This window comes from Cherax quadricarinatus, chromosome 25, assembly GCF_038502225.1.
Source record: "Cherax quadricarinatus isolate ZL_2023a chromosome 25, ASM3850222v1, whole genome shotgun sequence".
NCBI lineage: Eukaryota > Metazoa > Arthropoda > Malacostraca > Decapoda > Parastacidae > Cherax > Cherax quadricarinatus.
The window spans coordinates 28,436,117-28,458,432 of record NC_091316.1 but is presented as its reverse complement, the minus strand read 5'-3'; the positions used below and the strand labels follow the sequence as shown (position 1 = coordinate 28,458,432).

General features: G+C 41.9%; 1 protein-coding gene across 1 annotated transcript in view; it reads right to left on the bottom strand.

The window, feature by feature from the left end:
* Positions 1-19,505: 19,505 nt before the first annotated feature.
* Positions 19,506-22,316, bottom strand: part of LOC128689912 (helix-loop-helix protein ngn-1-like) — a 23,045-nt gene continuing 20,234 nt past the window's right edge. The window contains exon 3 of the mRNA XM_053778378.2: positions 19,506-19,624. The gene's annotated coding sequence lies outside the window, so the exon portion shown is untranslated. The remainder of the gene's footprint in view (positions 19,625-22,316) is intronic.

Sequence of the window (22,316 nt, the reverse complement as noted above, 5' to 3'; positions counted from 1 at the left end):
TGGATGTGTGGAACAATCTCCCGAGTAGGGTGATCGAGGCTAGGACCTGGGGTGGCTTAAAAAAGAGATTGGACAAATATATGAGTGGGAGGGGCTGGGTTTGATTGGTGTCATTGGGTACAGGAGGATATTCTAAGAAAGTTTTGAGTAGGGCCGTGTATGGGCCAGTAGGACTTCTGCAGTTTTCCATCGTTCTTATGTTCTTATATAATGAAAGAAATAGTCTGAGTGGAAGAATGATGTTGATTACACTTTCTTAAATTAAACATTATTGCATATGCTGATATTGCCTCTTGGCTGATGCAAATCAGCATTTTAAAAAATAAGTCCTTGGTCAGAAGAGAAACTGTATAATTAAAGTTGCCAATTACCACATATCAGATTCCCTGATATTTCATGAAAATACTAAAGAAATCAACAACTTTGGCCAATAATTTCAGTATGAATTCGTCGAACAATATAAATATTCACGTCAATTAACTAACAATGATTTGCTGGATAATTAGGATGTGGGATAGATGTTAAACATTATTACAATACCCAGGGACAATAAGGCTATGTCTTGGCCTTCCCTAAACCGTGTTGTGCACGGTTCAGGGAAGGCCAAGACATAGCCTGGAGACAGAATGGACAACCATGCTCAACCAGCTCTAGTATGGAAATGACTAGGGTAGACAGGGGTGGTGCCCACAACACCTCTATGGTTGCCAGGACCATCTTCTCGTTGGCTGAACCTGGGTACTGATCGAACGATGGGGCCCCATCGTTCGACCCTAGCTCTGGTTCGCTGGCTGAGAAGATAGTCTTTTAATGAGGGTGTGTATATGCACGGAATGAAGGTTACGTACACTTTGCTTGCCACACCCCCACCCCGAGAGGGCTCAGGATTAGACTCCCACCTCCCATTGGTAACTGTGCCACCATGGCACCATTTAATGGGACCGCCTTTCCTCTCAACCATTCACCTCTTAGATAGAGCTCAGCTTTATTTGTAGGTCCAAGATTCCTGTGGACGGAAGCAAGACATTCTCTCAACTTATTTTCTATACCAGGGATATGTTTTACCCTGATATTGTTTGGTTGCAGTCTGAGTAGCCACCTCATGATTTTTTTGTGTTGTGATTCTTCATGTTTTGGAGGTAAATTGGAGGGTTGTGGTCGGTGTAGACTGTGACTACATGCGAAGTCTGGCCCCACATATATATCGAAGTGCTCCAAGGCCTGAACCAGCACGAGGGCATCTTTTTCAATTGTTGAGTAAGCCCTCTGGTGTGGCTGGACCTTCGCTGAGAAAAAGGCCACATGTTGCAACCCCTTGTCCCCGTTTTGCAACAGTACTGCCCCAACCTCAGACTCACAAGCATCAACCTGTAAGGAGAAAGGCTTCGAGAAGTCTGGAGACAAAAGAATGGGCGCAGTGCACAATAACCTTTTTGCTTTCGTAAAAGCATTTTGACATACTGGTGTCCAATTAAAGGGAACTTTGTGACTGGTAAGAGAGGTAAGAGGGGCTACAATATCTGAATTTTTTTTACAGAATCTTCTGTAAAACCCTATCATGCCTAGGAAACGTTGAAGAGATTTCCTATCATGGGGAATCAGGTAATCTTTAATGGTAGGAACTTTAGCAAATTTAGGGGCAACTTTCCCACTACCTACTTCATGGAACAGAAAAGTAACAGTAGCCTGGCCAAACGAAGACTTAGATAAGTTAAGAGTTAAATGGGAACTCTGGAAGGTCTTAAGAGAGCCTTAAGTCTAAATAGGTAAGCTTCTGTTTTTCATGATTAGCTCTGGGGGAGGGGGAGAGTTTAATAGGTTTAGAGTTTTCCACATGTACGTCATGATAACCTAATGTACATTTTTTCGGCGCCGAAAAAATATCAGGGCATGATTGTAGAAGCGCAGTTAAACTTGTTACTTGAATTTCAGATAGCCCCACAATTAATGGGCTAGGGTCCTTGAGGATGACAGAGTTTGAAAGGTTTTCATTAATTTCAGAAATAGAGTGCAATGAATCAGAGTCATCCTCAGAGGTAGAGGACAGCGTCATTACTGGGACTTTGTCTGGTGTATGAAAAGTTTTATTTGATTAATGTGGTAAGTTTTAGTTTTGAGATCGTATCAAGGGGAGATACAACTTAATTTACATCAGAAAATTTACTAACAATTTGCATATGTCCCGCAAATCTAGCTTTCAAGGTGTGGCCAGGTATAGGTTCCTGTACCAACACCTTATCTCCTGGATGGAAGGAGTGGAATTGTGCATTCCTGTCATACCTCTATTTCATCGTGTTTTGAACTGCCTTTAAGTTAGCCTTGTGTAACTGATGTGCCACCTGCAATCTTAATGTTAATGGGTTGTGTGTGCGTCAGAAGTGTGATTGGTTCAGCATGTATTTGTGCAGGCATCGTGTGGATGTAGCTTTCATACAGGAGCATAACTCTAAAGCTGGCAAGGTACTGGAGGTGAATGGATATCGTGAGTTTGTGGCGTCTTCAGTGCGATTAAAAGAGGGAGTGGCAGTCTTGGTCCGGGTGGCAAGCCTATTTGCACTGGTCAGGTGGGAGGGGGGGTGAGGGCCGGGTCGTGAGAGTGGACGGTAAGTGGGGAGAGGAGAGCGTGACCTTCGTAGGTGTTTATGCTCCTGTGGAGAACGTGGCAAGAGTTAGGGTGGGGTTTGTTAGGGACGAGTTGGTGTACTTCCTGCATAGTTTGCCATCGGTTGCATTAGTTGGGGGGCACTGGAACTGCGTGGTGCAGAGGGCGGATGTGGCACTGCATGGGGCAGGGTTTTTCTTTTGGGAGCTTTAGGGGACCTGCTTTGGGATGTTAACTTGTGGGATGCGTGGAGCACACTTATGTCAGGGCAGGGTATGAGGCGAGGCTAGATCGGATCTACCTCATGCACCAGGTGTTGGTCGAGACCTTTTGGACTGTGGTGGCACCATACTCAGATCATCAAGCAGTGGTAGCGGAGGTGGGTTGGTCTACAATGGCGCGATGGGGCACTGGTTACTGGAAACTCAACATGAGGGTGCTTATGGATGAGGAGGCATTGAGTGGTTTTACAACATTGTGGAGAGAGCTGGAGGAGGAGGGGAGGAAGGTAGAGGATTTAGTGATGTGGTGGGATGGGGTCACAATGGATAGAATATGCAAATTTTATGTGCAGGAGGGGTGAAGGGTTAATCATTATTGCTTCGGCTTTACCAAATATTTGGAATATAGGTTGGAGGCTTGTTATGGTGAAGGAGTCATGGGGGGAGTTTACCCAGTGGAGGAGATTGAGGTTCTGAAGGCTAGAATTAGGGGGATGCAGGATGAGCTTTTTGGAGCAGTGAGAGTGCAGGCCCGGGTGAAGGAGGTGTTATGGGGCAATAAGCCGTCTGCATGTGTGTTGCAAGAGCAGCAACAGTGGGGCATACAGGGTCACCTGGGGATGGGTGATTGTATGGCGTTGGGGGGAGCAATCGAGGAGGGGGAAATTTGGAAGGCTCTGGCAGATATGAGCAAGGGTAAGGCGCCAAGGGTTGATGGGTTGCCATGTAAATTTTATGTGCAGCATTGGGGGTTAATAAGGGTTTTTTGGTAAAGTTACTAAATGCAATGAACGAGGGGGTCGAATGGGGGAGGGGCAGGCGACGGCAGTGGTGGTTCTGGTACCTAAGGGAAAGAAGCAGAGTACACTCCAGGATTACCGAGCGTTATCTTTGATGTTCGCAGATTACAAGCTTTTCGCGAAAGTGCTAGGAAATTGTTTGAAGTGTGTGTTGGACCAGGTTGTCTCAAGGAGTCAGTTTGGTTGCCGGGCAGGTCCATGCTCATGGGGCATGAAATTATTCGAGACTTCATAGCGGGGATCGGGGAGGGTGGTGGGGGAATCTGTTGGCATATGATACAGTCGAGAGGGAAGCTTTAGGGAAAATTCTTCATCGGCAGGGTTTTGGGGAGGAAATAGAGGGGTGGGCAGAAATGCTGTACCAGGGAGCAGCTGTGCACATTCTGATTAATGCGCGGGTGGGAGGGACAGTAGAAATGGGTAGGGGTCTCTGTCAGGGGTGCCGGTTGTTGCAGTTATTGTTTGCATGCATACAGGACCCCTTTCATAGGTTAGTTGATGGACGTATCAGTAGGGGAGGGGTGAGGTTGTCAGATTGTACAGGGGGGCGATGGCCATGGTAGTTAATGTTGAGAAGTCTCTCATCATGGGATTGGGGGCATGGCAGAGGCTGGAGGCGTGGGACTGCCCTGTGGTGCAGAAGGTAGTAAACAGTCTGAAGATATGTGAGACTGTTTATGGGAGGGACTTGGCATGGGCACAGGAGGCAAACTCTGATAGGTTAGCAGCCAGTGTGGAGGGGTGGTTGGGGGTGCTGAGGCCTTCACACTTGATACTGTTGCAATGGGCGACAGTCATGAACGTCCTGTTGTACAGCAAGATTTGGCATGTAGCAAATGTGTTTCCTTTGACGAGCACAACGAGCACGATTGGGAGAATTCAGAGGAGAGTTGTGGGGCTCAGTGTGTAATTGGTTGTGTAGGGAGGTGGTTATGTTGCCGGTCAGTCGTGGTGGGTTGGGGCTCTTGGATTTGGGGAGAAGGGTCAAATGCGTGTTCATTCGGAGGGAAGTCATACGGGGAGGTGGCTTCTATGGGGAGGGCTACAGAAGCTCTATGAAGTGTTGAGAAGTATGTGTGGGGGGAGGGAGTTGTGAGAGTGTGTGGCAGCGTTGAGGGCGATGGTGGTGGTGAGGGAGCCATGTAAGATTAGGGTGGGGGTCATTGGCAGGGCCATTGTGGGAAGAGGGGTAGCACAGGTAGAGGGGCATATACCACATGTACGATTGGGGGGACATTTGGGAGTGGTTTCGCAGGATGAAACTAAGGCCAAGGGTGAGGGAGGTTATATTTAAATTACTGCATGGCATTTTGCCTTCGGGCGAGGTGCTGAGGGACAGGAGGGTGGTGGGGAAGGGGGGGTTTAACTCTTGTCGGGGTGAAGAGACATCGTTTCACATAGTGTACTTTTGTGAGGGATTGGGTGGGATGTGTGAGTGGATTAACCAAGTCATTAGGCGGGTTGGAGGGAGGGGGACACTTGTGCTAAGGGCCTTCAGTTTAGACGTGGGAGGGGAGGTGGCGGGGGTGGCAAGGGCGATAGCATACATAATAGTGGATTTCGTGTACATTTCGTGGAGCATGAGGAGGGGGTAGGGGTGGGAGGTGAGGAAGCAGGCATTAGCGGCAACTGTCTATTGCACTATGTGTAGGAACAAGGATATATACAGGGGGCAGTGGGAGGAGGGGTTTTCGGAGGGCTATAAGAGCTTAACTGTTAGTACTTTGTTGGCATTGTAAGGAGTAGGGTTGGTGAAGGTGGGGAGGATCGAGTGTACGCCGGGCTTTTCACCTGAGGTAGGGCAGTCTGGCGCTGCAGTGTGTACATATGGTATGGTAGAAAGGTTCAGGGGTGTAGTGCATCAGCGTGAATGATGGTGTGTAGCAGTGTGAGCATGGGGTGGGAGTTTCTGTGTGGATTGAGTGTGGGAGGTGTTGGGTGTGGTGGTTGTGTGTTGTATGTGGTTGGGTTGCTTGGTGGAGGTTTGGGGAGCGTCCTTATGTTCCATAGAATATTGTCAAGTCTTCGGTATGTATATTATACCTATGTATGCACACAGTATAAAAACAGTGTTAGTCGTGAGGGGTCTGCTGTTATGTGGCCTCTTGTGTATACATGTACAGCACCTTTGTAATAAGAGGTTGTCCCAACTTTCATTATAGTATCCTTGTTATTACTTTTGGATGTTGAGAAATGGGCTATTGTATATATATGTACTGTATCAATGTGATAAGATGTTGTATCAACTTTCTTTATTGTATTATTTGTATGTTTGGTTGAGAATAGGTTTTTGGGTGAGAGACGCATTTGGGACGGGGGAAGCTTCCTACCCGTTTGTGCTGGAGAGAATTTTAGGAATAGGTTTCATTATTTGCAGTGAATTATTTATGTATGCTAAATGTATTTCATATTTTTTTTTATATTTTATTTAAAACAAAACAATACATGAAATAAATAAAAAAATATGATATCAGTTCTTCCACAGAAAATCATAATTCCTTTGTTAGAATTATTATTATTATTATTAAATATTCGCCGGTATTCTCCCGGCCCGGGCCTTTTCCAAGTGGTGGCCCGGCCTTGGCTCCCTCTCTAGGGAGTGTCTGAGACCTAAGTCTCCCATGGGAGGAGGCACAAGTACCTCCTCATCTTTGGGACCAACTGTCCCCAGGCCTAGCCACAAGCTAGGCCTCTCTGGTCTGCCATCCCCGCCCCAAGGGAGCAAATGGGAATGACAGTCTTATGAGCTAAAAGCTCGGACTCAGGCACCTACCCTACCCTAGAAGGGTTAGGCATGGTATCGATCTTTGTTAGAATACATTGGAAATTCAACAGTGTGCATACACAAACTGTTCCCCTCCCCCATGTTATTATATCCCTAGCCTAAGTTATGCAATGGTGCGCTAGATTTTACATATATCTACCGAATTCATACCATTTACATTATTATATTATGTGCAAAGAACTCTCAGACCTACCATATGCATTAGTGTCTCATTATTCATGTATTTGTTTTCCAAACGCTCATAGTAGATAAACAGGTACATATATAACAAGAAATCAATCACAACGTTAAGTAATGATTCCAGTACCCAATTAACTGTATCTCAACAATGATACATCTTAACAGCACAGTGCTGTCCATAATTTACGTTACCAACTCACCCACGCCTATGAGTGAATAAAAAAGATTCCATAACCAAACACAGTACCACTTAGTATGCTTGCACTCTTGCCTGCTTATACAAATAAACCCCTTTTCTGACCTATAAAGTGTGCACAATACGTGCCTCACAATTATGACACTGATATATTACACACATACTAAAGTATGCATACACATGTGATTACAAGAATAAAGTGTATGTACTCATTTGCCTTTACGTCCAACACAGCTCCATTCACAACTCGCACTGATACTCTTAGCACTCAATCTAAGCATACATTGTGTAGCATCCAGACCGATCCATGCTCACTCTAACCACCCCGCACTTTAAAAAACATTACCTACATGACACTAATATGTAAACTACAAATACATCTATGAAACATTCACCTTAAGAGGTGCTACACTTGCCATGCCATATATGATAAGCTATAGCCACGCTACAGACATTTGTAATATGTATATACTAATACAAAAAAAAATTTAGAGGTCAGTTCATATATTATCCTATTTACACAAAGAAAAAAAGAAAAATATATTAACAATGAAGCACATTGTAAGCATCTTATGACTAACACACCTGCCCTGTCACCCACTTGTCGGGTCTGATCATACATGCCCTCACACACATTTGTAATGCTTGCGCATACATCAAAGTATATTCCCGCATAACTATGCACTTATTATGTACACACTCACACACCTGCATCTGTATGTCAACGTTTGTGTCCATCACGATCCCTATTATAGCAAGGAATAACCCATTAATACAATACAATGGTGTCTTGTAAGCATTGAACTATTCTTCACTTCACACACTCTTCCTTCATATTAACCAATATTCATGCATACTCACATTTACTTACCCAATCATCACCACACACCACTGGAAGGGAGGCTAGCCCATTGCATCCCATTGACCTACAAATTCCATAAGTCACGCAGTCGAAAATCCCGGTAACTCTCCGTAAACTCTGTGTTCCATCTCCTTCCATATACTTCCCTATTGCGACACTTAGTTCTGTAAAAAGTAGCTGCTAGTACTTTAATCCTTTCACCCTCACCTACTTCTCTCATTGCCCATGAAGTGTACACGAAATCAGTCACTATATATGCCACCGTATTTTTAACCTGCACTCCCACCCCATCAATGTCTTAACTTAACACTCTCAACATCTGCAACCCCTCCCCCCATAAAACGAATAACCTGCCCTAACCATTCACTGACCCTCCCTAAGCGTTCACAAAAATACACTACGTGAAAAATGGATTCTAATTCAACACACGCACGACATTCCCCTCCTTCCCTGAGATTGCGATTAAATAAAACGGTCCCAGACGGCAAAATCCCGTGTAAAAATCTATACATCACCTCTCGTACCCCCGGCCTGATGTGCAACTTCCGGAGACGTTCCCATATTTCGCGCCATGCATACATCGGGTATACTCCTTCCACAGCCGCTACCTCCAACCCCTCCCCACTCTCTCGATTACACACAGCTTAATTCTATCTGGATTCCTCGCCACCATCAAAATTCGCAGCATTGCCTCCCCTACTAGTAAATCCTTCCCAGTCCACCACCGCTTTATGTCTCCATGCACTTTCTCGATCCTTCCCCCATTTTCCCCTCTCTTAAAAAACTCCATTTTACATAAATACTCATGATTCGTCGTTCCAGCGGTATGAGCCCCAGCCAACCATGGCCAAGCGGCAGAGTGATTACCCCTCTGCTTAACCATTCACAGCCTGATCCCTAAATAAAATGAAAAACCCTACGCTACAATTTCGTAACATCTCGGTGCACTAAAGAATACATGACCACCACATGCCATAATTTACTATATAATAGCACGTTTGTCACGATTACTCGTTGGTGCAACGTTAGATGTGCAGACCTCAAACCTCCTATTCGTTTTAACACACTGACTACAACCCGCACTGAGTTCACCTCACGTGCCATCATTGGCTCATGAGCATACACAATCCTGCATATTTTAAGTTGGTCGACCACATCCCACCTACCCCTCATGCTCCCATTCATTTGATCCCAATTTCCCACTGCCATGAACTTAGACTTCATGGCGTTAATTCTCATTCCAGTTGCTTCACCAAATATATTTACGATTCCCTCCACCTGCAATAAGTCAACATCTTCTCCTACCAAGACTGTAGTATCATCTACATAACCCACAAAGCCAGTCCACCCATCTCTCTCATAACCCCGCAACCCCCCAAAAAAACTAGCCCACACCGCCCTATGAAAAGGATCCTGAAAACACACAATAATTGTGATATGGGACAGCCTTGCCTCAAACCCCGACCCATCTGAACCGGCTCGCCTAACCGACCATTGACCTGCACACGCATAAGTGCCCCCTTATATAAAAGGTCTGTGCCCAAGTGATTTTTTCATTCCCAAAACCCTGCCAATGCATGAGCTGCCATAATGCACTACTTTCAACTCTATCATATGCAGTGGCCCTATAGTCCATAATCGTTGATCGATCCCCTTTTGGCACCAAAACCACCACTGCCGTCCGTTGCAATTCTACCATAACTCCATCAGTCTTTAAGATGTTAAATAACCGTACTAGAAACACCCTTATGACGTTCCAATTCATCACATAGAAATCACTCAGTAGCCCATCAATACCAGGTGCTTTACCTAAGCTCGCCCCGGCCAGAGCCTGCCATATCTCACACTCTGTAATAGGCCCTTCCAATGCTTCTCTGTCTTGCTTACTAAGCCTACACTGAATATTGTTACCGATTTCCCGTAATGCCCTATTATTTATCCCAATGCTAGACATGCAAGTCTTAAACCAAGCATCAATATACCCGCTCATGCCCTCCGTTGTCACCAACACTTGACCCTCATGATAGCCTTCTCTCCCTGCATGCACTGTTAACCCTATCATCTCCGTGGCTGTTCTCTGCTGCCTCTGTTCCCTTAACACACACGCCGAAGGCCGATCCCCATAGAGAACCTCCTCCAAACCTCCAACCACACGTGCACCATCAAATCGATCATTATGCAAGCCTCTTATACATTGCTTTAAATCTTCATTTTCCTCCACAGGGTATCGCGCCCCATCACCCACATAACAATAGCGTAACTGTCCTTCAAAATACCCCTGAAGCCCATACAATATTTGATTATTTTCCCGCCCAAGCCGAACATAATAATCCCGGATACGTATCTTAGCCGCCATATCCCACCACCTAACCAAATCACCATCCCCAGGAGCCCCCACTAACAAACCCTCCCAAAAAGACTCAAAAGATTTTCTGTTCTCCCCCCCCCCTTTTAACAATTTAACATTCAATTCCCAATAACTACGACCCCTCTTAGGTAAACATTCCCACCCTACGTCCACGAGAACCCCTCTATGATCAGAAAACACTACATCTATGATACTCACGCTTTTAACTACGACGGTGCGCGGCACATACACTCTATCAAGTTACGCCGCATATCCACGACGTACAAAGGTATGCTCAACCTCTCCCCTCCCCGCCACGTCCATTAATCCCACCCCTGTCATTAAATCTCCCAATGCACCTGAAAAGTGTCCACTTCCCCTGGGTTCTACATACTTACACCGAATCACGCAATTCCAATCCCCGCCTACAATAGCTGCTTCAGGAAGTGACCTCAAATAATAAATTAACACCTCTTTCACAAAGGTAGTTTTTATACGTCCATCATTCTCTGCAGGACCATACACGCACACAAATGCTACCTTCACCCTTCCCCATAGTCCTTCCACCCTTATTATCCTCCCCTCCCCCCCTTCACAATGTCTCACAACAAACGGGCTAGTCTCCCTGATCATGATGGCAACGCCACCTTTCAACAGGATAGCATTCTCAACATACAGGTCATATCCTTCTATCCACAACTCACTGCCACATTAATGATTGTGTTCCTGTACGAACACAACGTCCACTTTATTACGCACCAATAATTCACGGAACCACACACACTTCCGTACAGTTCGCAAACCATTAATATTTATTGTGAGGCACTTAAAATCGACAATGGGGGTTTTCCTCTCGATACTGAATGTTTTTCACCAGGTTTTTTGTGTCCACTTTTCCCTTCTTCCCTTTTGAAGCACTCTTGATCAACCCCTGAGTTTTGGGTGCACAGGGCCCTCTCTGTGTCACATCCGCCCATGTCTTCTTCCCTGATCGCTGGGCTGGCGTTAGCACCTCATCTGAATCTGAAAGCGTTACAGAACGCTTCCGCGTTACACTTTCCACCTGCATATCGTCTTCCACAGTGCAATCTTGGTGGATTTCCACCTCCACCGTGTGTTTCAGCAAGGCGTCAGAGGCGTCCACTACCGGCTGCACTTCGTGTCCCACGTCTGACTTCGCAGCATGTCCCAAGCCTAGGGATGGTTCTGTCGAAGGACTCATGCTTTCCTCCGTAAATAATTCATCTAGCACAGAGACAATGGATTTCTCCATGTCACTGACATGCTCATCTTGCAAAGCCATTCCCACCTCTGGTTCCACCTCCAAAGGAGGCGACACTTCCAGGAGCGTAGCACACACCGTGTCTGTAGACCTCTCCACCTCTTCACTCCAAGACAATCCTGACGGTTGCACAGGCACTTCAGGCACATCTTGCCTTACACCTTCCTCCCCAAGGTCCTTGCGTTGTTGTTCAACCTTGGCACCTCGTCGTCTTTCACACTGCACCGCCAGATGATCGTATGCTCCGCACAACCTACAAGTGCGGCGTTGCCCTGCATAAGTCACAAATACCTGAGTCCTGAAGTCTTGCAGAATCACATATGAAGGGATTGGATGTCGTAATATCATCTTCATCGAATAAGTTCCCTCAGGTATTCCCTCATATGGGCCATCAGACCATGTCCCTGCTGTAGCCATATGTATGGTGCCATAATTACCTAGTACAGCTCGTATGTCAGTCACATCAGCCTCAAATAGTACGCTTCTGACTTTTACCCATGTATAATGCAGGATGAACATCAAAATGGTATACAATACCGACAGGTTGGTAGGTAAGACACATAGGCAACAGTTAGGCAACTTTATTCCGAAACGTTTCGCCTACACTGTAGGCTTCTTCAGTCGAATACAGAAAGTAGGCAGGAACAGTAGAGATGTGAAGACGATGTAATCAGTCCATCACACTTGAAGTCGTAGAATTTTGAGGTTGTCAGTCCCTCAGCCTGGAGAAATTCAGTTCCATAGTCAGGAACTATCTGGAGCTGAATTTCTTCAGGCTGAGGGACTGACAACCTCAAAATTCTACGACTTCAAGGGTGATGGACTGATTACATCGTCTTCACATCTCTACTGTTCCTGCCTACTTTCTGTATTCGACTGAAGAAGCCTACAGTGTAGGCGAAACGTTTCGGAATAAAGTTGCCTAACTGTTGCATAATGCGGGATACATCATGTAGCTTCACAGACACAGCATGGTTAACCACTAGATTGACCTCCTGACACTTGTTGATGACCGCCTTGTAAACGTGAGCCGAGCAAAACTTCGCAAAGATTCTCGTCACATCATTCATCGTCACGCCGCCCAAATCCTCGTTGGCTATACCGTAGGTGTCACGGATTATTGCTGGCAATAATATCGCCGTAGATGATCCAAGCACATCCCCACGGGTTAATTCTATACACACAGTGTTGATGCGGCGTCTGCCTGCCTGTGCTATGTTGAGAAAATGAAACAGGCAAACTGCGCAGAAAACCAAATGAATCAAGAGCGTCTGTGCAGCAGGTCCACACGGCCCGAGAGCGATGAGGACAATGATGTATTTCATATTGTGGTAATGTATTGGTTGTTCTGATATATACCTAAGCCATGACTTGTGTTAGTGGCTTGTTTAAGCAGTCTTGCGATCGCTTAATATCCATTCGTGGACTAGCATGACAACTGTAATGTTAATGTATATACATCATCATATCTGCAGGATTAACTTATGTTACTGTGGAAAACCTGTTAGATTTAGAATCGGTGGGGGATAAGGATGGGGGTGGCGTTTGTCCACACGGGGTTGTGTGTGTGGTGAATTTGTTAGACAGTGGCAGGTTATTACATCCGTTGCCGGATAGGTCCTGTATTATTTTACTTTTTATTTACTGTTCTGTAATGTTTAAATAAAATATATAAAAAAAAAAAACTCACCAATCACCAACCAAATATCAGTGCCCTTTTTGACGCTCATGAGATGCGTCCTTCCCATTAATGATATCAGTAGTTTCAATAAAAAAAAGGTATACTAAAGCTTATATTTTTCATAATTTAAATATTATCTATTGTTCATGAAATCATTATTATTCTCAACTGTTACTACTCTTAGTAATATTAGTTAAAGTACTATTTATTAAACAGTTTTCATATAATAACTATTTGGGAATAGTTGAACAATCTGGAACTTTATAAAGATGAGGATGAGCTGAAGAGTTTGTGGAGCCTTGATCTACACCAAGATTTTCTAAACTGAAGTAAGTGGTGTACCGAGCTGGGATACATGGTTGAAGTTGTCTTGGAGCAACATCCTAACAAAAATCACGAAAACAATAATTATATCTTTATTTACTACAAGTACATGTACAAGGTATATAGGCTTAGCTGACATCAATGACATACTACTATATAGAAAGCCCCTCGTTATGCTGAGCATTTCGGGCAAATTAGGTCAATTTTGTCCCAAGATGCGACCCACACCAGTCGACTAACTCCCAAGTACCCATTTTAAACCGATGGGCGAACAGGGACAGTAGGTGTCCCTGTTCACGTTTTTCAGCCGTACCGGAGGAGATTCGAACCCCAGATCTCAGTGTGAAAGCTCAGATGCATCCAGTCACAAAGTGACTGGGCTGTAGTAATTGTTCCACCTTCAATATACAAATAATATATATATATATATATATATATATATATATATATATATATATATATAACAACACTGCGCTAGCCAAGGATTCGATCCCATGTTGTACTGGCCTGCCTCATGGTAAGCGAGAACCACATGACGCTTTAAACCACAGGACCACCCAACCCTACAAGAATGGCGCAGCCAGCACACAGCTAGCTGTTGGGCCGCCATCCGAGGGCATACGGAGGTGGGGGAGCTTCTAAGCTAGTTTCCTTCTCATCCCTGTTTGGTGTACTAGCCTCACGAGCAGCATTTATATATTTTTGTAGCCATGAACGAGTGGTATTGATCAATAACAACACTGCGCTAGCCAAGGATTCGAACCCATATTGTACTGGCCTGCCTCATGGTAAGCGAGAACCACATGATGCTTTAAACCACAGGGATGAGAATGAAATTATCTTAGAAGCTCCCACACCTCCATATGCCCTCGGATGGTGGCCCAACAGCTAGCACTGCTGGCTGCGCCATTCTTGTAGGGTTGGGTGGTCCTGTGGTTTAAAGCGTCATGTGGTTTTCGCTTACCATGAGGCAGGCCAGTACAACATGGGTTCGAATCCTTGGCTAGCGCAGTGTTGTTATTGATCAATACCACTCGTCCCTGGTTACAATAATATATATACATGTATATATATATATGCAAAACAATCACTGTGAAAGAGTAGTGAAATTCCAAGCGCTTTCGTGACTACTCACATTGTCAAGGAACTATGAAAGTAATACATCAAAGGAAGGCAATTAAAGGGCTTAGACCTCACCTTACAGTCAACTCCCATAGCAAAGAAACACCTGACGTGCGACAATACCGGACTCATAAGAAAAGAGGAACACTGCAGTAGGTCCGCTGGTCCAACTAGACAGGTCCTCACGACATCCCAATAACAAAATATTCTGTGTACGAATGGTATATAATACCGACAAGATGAGATTAAGACACATGGGTCAGTTGTAGTAGTAGTTGTCGTAGTCTTGAAGGTTTTGTACATGTCCTCAGAAGGACATGTCCTCAGAAGGACATGTACAAAACCTTCAAGACTACGACAACTACTACTACAACTAACCCATCTCTTTGGGAAGGACCTACTTCCACTGGGGAATCCCGCCTACCAGTGAATATGCCCTCGTCTGCTACACCTGACGTTACTATATAAGCGCCAGGCTCCTTTCTTCTGCTTCAGAATCTCCACGACTATGGTGCTCTTCGCACCTACTCCTAGGTTGAGGGGCTGATTACCTCATCTTCTGTACATAGTTCTACTGTCTTCAAGTTATGTCCTAGAATTTGTATTGATAAAGCCACTGGATGGCGAAACGTCTACAATAAAGATACCCAGATGTTGCACATGTGTCTTAATCTCATCACAAAATATTCTACCCAAGAAATAAGGTTTATTATTTGTCCAATGTATTATTAAACACTGACCAAATTTTATTAATTATAAATGAGTCTAATTTATATAAACCTAAGGAAATATTCATATTATTTTCAAAACTGCTTTTTATGAAACAAGATTCAATTATATTTCTGTCAACCATAGACTTGCTTGATACAACTTTCTCAACTTTTTGAAAATCAATTGGATGGTTAAAATCTCTCACATGAATAAATAGAGCATTGGAATCTTGTCCAGTTCTAATGCTATATTTATGTTGTTTTAATCTAAGTTCGAGACTTTTACCAGTTTGACCGTAATGAACCTTATCGCAAATTTTACAAGGAATCTTATAGACACATCCGTCAGCATTTTGGGGGGAATTCTTTATCAAAAGTTTCCCCCAAAATGCTGACGGATGTATCTATAAGGGTCCTTGTAAAATTTGCGATAAGGTTCATTACGGTCAAACTGGTAAAAGTCTCGAACTTAGATTAAAACAACATAAATATAGCATTAGAACTGGACAAGATTCCAATGCTCTGTTTATTCATGTGAGAGATTTTAACCATTCAATTGATTTTCAAAAAGTTGAGAAGGTTGTATCAAGCAAGTCCATGGTTTCATAAAAAGCAGTTTTGAAAAGAATATGAATATTTCCTTAGATTTATATAAATTAGACTCATTTATAATTAATAAAATTTGGTCAGAGTTTAATAATACATTGGACAATAATAAACCTTATTTCTTGGGTAGAATATTTTGTTATTGGGATGTCGTAAGGACCTGTCTAGTTGGACCAGCGGACCTACTGCAGTGTTCCTCTTTTCTTATGAGTCCGGTATTGTCGCGCGTCAGGTGTTTCTTTGTTATGGGAGTTGACTGTGAGGTGTGGTCTAAGCCCTTTAATTACCTTCCTTTGATGTATTACTTTCATAGTTCCTTGACACTATGAGTAGTCACGAAAGCGCTTGGAATTTCACTATCTTTCACAGTGGTTGCTTTGCATATTTTAAAATCACCTGTTTACTGTGATCTTATTACATGTATGTATATATGTATATATATGCAATAAGATCATAGTAAACAGGTGATATCACAATATGCAGAACAGTGTGAAAAAATAGTGAAATTCCATGTTATTTCGTGATTTCTCACATTATTTAGGAACTATAAAAGTAAAAAGTTAACAGTAAGGCATGTAAGGACGACAATACACTTCGCTGCCATCCCCCAACAACACCTGACTTTTTATGACGATAGAGGTAGGTAGTCAGTGATCCGTAAAACACAGCTTATATTCTACCCAAAAAGTTGTCTAATGTACCTTAAATTCTTCCCAAATTTTAATAATTATGAAACATGATTATATTATATTCCTGTCGACCATAGAATTGTGTGATATAATTTTCTCAGCCTTTATTGTATTGAATGACGAGTTTTACACTCAGAAGTTTGGTATGTCAATGGAAAATCCTCTTTCACCTGTTCTTAGTAATTTATACATGAATTTTTTTAAACAAGATTGTTTAATGCAATTCTTCCTAATAAAGCTATGTGGTATAGATATGTTGATGATGTTTAGTGTTTTATGCCTAAGCAAGTAGATAAACTATTTCCTTGTTAAATTAAATAGTTTAGATCATTCCATAAATTTTACTGTTGAGTTCGAAATAAATAACTCACTGTCTTTCCTAGATGTTTTAATTAGCAAGGGTAACAATGATTTTAAATTTTAAATTTACTGGAAACCAAAAAATAACTATTCCTATGTACACTATTATTCATCACATCAAGATAGTTTAACTGTCGGTTTTCTCATCAATGTTTTTGAGAGCTTTAAGCATTTGTAGTCCAGCGTTCATTGAAGAAGAAATCTCCCAAATTTATGAAATAGCTAATGATGTAAAATACCCAAGAAACTTAATTGACAAAACCTTTAAAATAGTTAGAAATATTTTTACAATTCAAAAAGGGACAACCAACCTTATTCAACTATAAATATGTTGGTTCTCCCTTACCATGAAAACTTGGTTGATATGCCTTCTCTACTTAAGAATTTTAATATCAAAGTTGTATTTAAAAATTTTGACACGGTTAAAAAAGTTTTCATAAAAAATTCCCCCAAAATGCTGACGGTTGTGTCTATAAGATTCCTTGTCAAATATATGTTGAAGTTTATTACAGTGAAACTGGTATAAGTCTTGAGCTTAGGTTAAAAGAATATAAACATAGCACTCGAAATGCACAGGATTCTAAAGCTCTGTTTATTCATGCGAGAGATTTTAACCATCCAATTGATTTTCAAAAGGCTGAGAAAGTTAAATCAAGCAAGTCCATGGTCGACAGGAATATAATAGAATCATGTCTTGTAAAAAGTAGTTTTGAAAATAATATGAATATTTCTTTTGGTTTATACAAATTGGATTAATTTATAATTAATGAAATCTGGAAAGAATCTAAGATATATCAGACAAAATTTTGGGAAGAATATAAACTGTGTTTCATCGTAAAAAGTCAAGTGTTGCTGGGGGTGGCAGCGAGGTGTAGTCTCGTGCTCATATGCCTTCCTCTTAATCTTTTATTTTTATAGTGATTGTACTGCATATATATATATATATATATATATATATATATATATATATATATATATATATATATATATATATATATATATATATATATATATATATGCAATAAGATCACAGTAAACAGGTGATATATATATATATATATATATATATATATATATATATATATATATATATATATATATATATATATATATATATATATATATATATATATATATATATATGTCATGCCGAATACGTAAAACTTACGATTTTGGCTTAAATACCAACGCTGTTTTGCCTAATAGGCAAGCGAAAATTTGTGTATGCAATAATTTCACAAAAATCATTCTGAACCTAACAAAAAATATACTTCATTGTATTTGTTTATTATTAAATTATTATAAACTTGTGTAAAATATATTAATTGGATTAGGTTAAATAACATTGCGTTTGTTATAATAAGGTTAGGTAAGTTTCCTAAGGTTCCATTGGTACAAAATCATTAATTTTTATATTATTATAAGTGAAAAAATATATCTTTAAATCAATAAGAGAAAATTTTAGAAAGGACCTAATTTTAAATGAGTTCTTGCAAATTCGGCTCTCTCTCTATCTCTCTCTCTCTCTCTCTCTCTGTATATATATATATATATATATATATATATATATATATATATATATATATATATATATATATATATATATATATATATATATATGAATATATATATATATATATATATATATATATATATATATATATATATATATATATATATATATATATATATGAATATATACATACATATATATATATATATGTGGATATATATATATATATATATATATATATATATATATATATATATATATATATAAATATATTTATATATATACACGTATATATTATTGTAACCACGAACGTGTGGTACTTAATTAATGACAACACTGCGACTAGCCGAGAATTCGAACCCATGTCGTTTTGGCCCGCTTAATGGTGAGCGAAAATCACATGACCAGATATCTTAAGGCAGAAGCAGAAAAGAGATATCATGAAGCAGGCGCAGAACAAAATATACGATGCAGGAAGGGAACAAGACATCAAGATACAGTAACAAAGCAGCATATCACGAGGCACGAGGAAAACTCAGTATCACGAGGATGAACCAGGACAGGATGTCATGAGGCATTAGCAGAACACGATATCGAAAGGCAGGACCAGACCAGGATAGCAAGAGGGAGGTGCTGAACATAAAACCAAGAGGCAGAAACAGAACAAGATATAAAAAGAAGCAGGAGCAAAACAGGACATCATTAAGCAGTAGCAGAAGAGGACAGCACGAGGGAGGAGCAGAGCAGGATATCATTAAGGAGGAACAAAACAGTCTGTCAGATAAAAGACCCATGAACATATCTTTCTGTTTACACTGAATAATACAGCTGTGATGTGAGGTAGTAAAATAATGGTTGATGGTTTCAGCTTATCTCAATAAATGCACTTATTGACTACTGTAATATATTCACGAATATATTACCGTACAATTAAGCAATCTTGATATACAAAAAAGAAAGTTACACTATCGACGTCGCTGGCAATTAAGCACACGTGCTGGAGTCCTTACTCTGAATATATATATATATATATATATATATATATATATATATATATATATATATATATATATATATATATATATATATATATATATATATATATATATATATATATATATATATATATATATATATATATATATATATATATATATATATATATATATATATATATATATATATATATATATATATATATATATATATATATATATATAAGGAACTCCTAAGGGCAGGGCAGCTTCCCTGGTTTCACTGAGTTGTGTTGAATTTCAAAGGTTCCGAGCACGTCCCTCACCTACAACTCTTCTTGTCATCTGTTTGGTTGTGCTGCAGAAGCTGCTGAAAGAGACAAAAAAGTTTGCTTAGTTTGGAGTCGTCTTTCAACAAAGGGGAAAACTGAGCAACGCTCTGTCTGGTCTTTTGTGTTTTTCTTACCATAGTGTCTTATGTATTTTTCCTGTTAAGTTTTTCTGTCTATATTTTTGCGATTGACCATAATTAAACTTGAGTATTTACACAAATACACAGTTTGTCTTACATTATACCTACACGACAAAAGGAATGCACACACACACACACACACACACACACATACACACACACACACACACACACACACACACACACACACACACACACACACACACACACACACACACACACACACACACACACACACACACACACACACACACACACACACACACACACACACACACACACGTACTCATATACAACAGGCCTAGTGTCTAATCGACATGTGCCTAGGACAAAATGGTAACTAACACACACACACACACACACACACACACACACACACACACACACACACACACACACACGCGCACACACACACACACACACACACACACACACACACACAAACACACACAAGCACACACACAGAGTAGTCAGTAAGTGGAATAGTTTGGGAAGCGATGTAGTGGAGGCAGGATCCATACATAGCTTTAAGCAGAGGTATGATAAAGCTCACGGCTCAGGGAGAGTGACCTAGTAGCGATCAGTGAAGAGGCGGGGCCAGGAGCTCGGACTCGACCCCCGCAACCTCAACTAGGTGAGTACAACTAGGTGAGTACACACACACACAAGCACATACACACACACACACACACACACACACACACACACACACACACACACACACACACACACACACACACACTCACACAAGACTAGTCCCAGACCTAAGAGGTATGTCCTACGAGGAGAGGTTAAGGGAAATCAACCTGACGACACTGGAGGACAGGAGAGATAGGGGGGACATGATAACGACATACAAAATACTGAGAGGAATTTACAAGGTGGACAAAGACAGGATGTTCCAGAGATTGGACACAGTAACAAGGGGACACAGTTGGAAGTTGAAGACACAGATGAATCACAGGGATGTTAGGAAGTATTTCTTCAGCCACAGAGTAGTCAGTAGTGGAATAGTTTGGGAAGCGATGTAGTGGAGGCAGGATCCATACATAGCTTTAAGCAGAGGTATGATAAAGCTCACGGTTCAGAGAGAGTGACCTAGTAGCGATCAGTGAAGAGGCGGAGCCAGGAGCTCCGACTCGACCCCCGCAACCTCAACTAGGTGAGTACAACTAGGTGAGTACATACACACACACACACACACATACACACACACACACACACACACACACACACACACACACACACACACACACACACACACACACACACACACACACACACCTGGTCCAGCAAATGGCTTCTCGAATTTAATCCTGCCAAATGCAAAGTCATGAAGATAGGGGAAGGGCACAGAAGACCACAGACCGAGTATAGGCTAGGTGGCCAAAGACTGCAAACCTCACTCAAGGAGAAAGATCTTGGGGTGAGTATAACACCGAGCATGTCTCCGGAAGCACACATCAACCAGATAACTGCTGCAGCATATGGGCGCCTGGCAAACCTGAGAACAGCATTCCGATACCTTAGTAAGGAATCGTTCAAGACACTGTACACCGTGTATGTCAGGCCCATACTGGAGTATGCAGCACCTGTTTGGAACCGGCACTTGATAAAGCATGTCAAGAAACTAGAGAAAGTACAAAGGTTTGCGACAAGGTTAGTTCCAGAGCTAAGGGGAATGTCCTATGAAGAAAGATTAAGGGAAATCGGCCTGACGACACTGGAGGACAGGAGGGTCAGGGGAGACATGATAACGACATATAAAATACTGCGTGGAATAGACAAGGTGGACAAAGACAGGATGTTCCAGGGAGTGGACACAGAAACAAGAGGCCACAATTGGAAGTTGAAGACACAAATGAGTCAGAGAGATATTAGGAAGTATTTCTTCAGTCATAGAGTTGTAAGGCAGTGGAATAGCCTAGAAAATGACGTAGTGGAGGCAGGAACCATACACAGTTTTAAGACGAGGTTTGATAAAGCTCATGGAGCGGGGAGAGAGAGGGTCTAGTAGCAACCGGTGAAGAGGCGGGGCCAGGAGCTAGGACTCGACCTTTGCAACCACAAATAGGTGAGTACACACACACAGACACACACAAGCACACACACACACACACACACACTCACACACACACACACACACACACACACACACACACACACACACACACACACACAAGCACACACACACACATAGCATAGCATAGCAGCGAAAGCCAAATCTGACCCGAAACTGTTGTACAGCCACATCAGGAGGAAAACAACAGTCAAGGACCAGGTAATCAGGCTAAGGAAGGAAGGAGGAGAGACAACAAGAAATGACCGTGAAGTATGTGAAGAACTCAACAAGAGATTCAAAGAAGTGTTCACAGAGGAGACAGAAGGGACTCCAGAAAGACGGAGAGGTGGGGCACACCACCAAGTGCTGGACACAGTGCACACAACCGAGGAAGAAGTGAAGAGGCTTCTGAGTGAGCTAGATACCTCAAAGGCAATGGGGCCAGATAACATCTCCCCATGGGTATTGAGAGAGGGAGCAGAGGCGCTATGTGTACCCCTAACAACAATATTCAATACATCTATCGAA